This window comes from Nycticebus coucang, chromosome 15 (assembly GCF_027406575.1).
Source record: "Nycticebus coucang isolate mNycCou1 chromosome 15, mNycCou1.pri, whole genome shotgun sequence".
Classification (NCBI taxonomy): domain Eukaryota; kingdom Metazoa; phylum Chordata; class Mammalia; order Primates; family Lorisidae; genus Nycticebus; species Nycticebus coucang.
In genome coordinates, this window is record NC_069794.1 from 78423702 (window position 1) to 78425327 (window position 1626).

The window sequence follows — 1626 nt, forward strand, 5'->3', positions numbered from 1 at the left end:
ACCCCCAAATCTGTCTGTCTTCTCAGCCAGACTGAAAATCTGCCCGTGGCAGGGACTATGTCTTATTCAGCTTCTGAGTTCTAATATTTATGCTTGACTCAGCTGTAGTTCAAAAATTGTTTGCTAAATCAACAAAACTCAGAATTGGTGGAGATGTAATACTAGAGAACGCTAGTAGGTGGCGCCATGTTTTGTTTTTGAGATGAAGAAAGAAAAATCTCCTGCTATTTAATAAACTCAAGAGCACCATAAAAAGCAGCCTTACTAACTGCTCTGCTTACACCAGTACCTGGGAAGAGACGTATTGCCCAAAAAGGCCCCATGAGAAAATCTTGCTGTTCATGAAAATCCCTTTCTGAAAGCTTTAGGGCCCACAGTTAAATGTACACCTCCGTATGGGATCAGTAACTCTTTCTATGGTTAATTTTATAAGTTAATCTGGCCTTTAGGAAAAAAGCTGAAGTGTCTAAAAGGTGTCTAAATTACCATCTTGTGAAATTATGATAAAATCATACATAGACCTAAAATAATCTGAGTACAAAAATACCCTATCTTTTATTAATGTAAGAAAAATACATACAAATCTTCTAAACTATAGAACCTAGGTAGAGGTGCTTTAGAAATATCTGTAGATATACAAAAGTTTTAAAATTTGACTTGGATGTCAAGAGAATATCCAGGCTATCCTAATGTCTAAATTCTCTATATATTCCTGGAAAGTCCAAAGCCTGGATAATTGAGAATTACTCAATTTGTATGTACCCAGGGATTAAGTGTTAAGGAAACCAGTTTTTAAATCCCTTCCTGAGAGAATTCTAAATGTTTAAAAACCTGTAGGTGAGCTTGGTAGCCAGGTAACAACTCAACTTAAACATTTATTAAGTGCATAATAAGTTTTTTTTATTTATAAAAACACTTGTACAACATTGGAAAATTTAGAAACCCATAATCCACCCACCCAGAGATAACTGCTTTTAACATTGTGGCATATACTTCAATTTAAATTTCTCCCCTGAAGTTTTCTTAAAACCTAAATTTTTAAACCTTACTATATATGACATTTTTTCCCTGGGCATTTTAACAAAGTTATTTCTCATGTTACTAAAAAAGTTTCGTAAACAAAATTTTAATCTTGAGTATTTTTAAAGTTTTGCTACATAGTTAATCATTTTCTTCATGGTTTCGACTTATGTTGTCATGTTTAAGGTTTCGCTACATATTATCGAATTAATCTACAGGAAGGTTGCATCAATTTACTGTTAAAATATAAAAATGCTGGGGCGGCGCCTGTGGCTCAGTCGGTAGGGCGCCGGCCCCATATACCGAGGGTGGCGGGTTCAAACCCGGCCCCGGCTGAACTGCAACCAAAAAATAGCTGGGCGTTGTGGTGGGCGCCTGTAGTCCCAGCTACTCGGGAGGCTGAGGCAAGAGAATCGCTTAAGCCCAGGAGTTGGAGGTTGCTGTGAGCTGGGTGAGGCCACGGCACTCTACCGAGGGCCATAAAGTGAGACTCTGTCTCTACAAAAAAAAATATATATATATATATTATTTATATATATATAAATGCCCACTTCCATACATCTTCAACAGATGTTGGAGGTTGCTGTGAGCTGTGATGCCATGCCA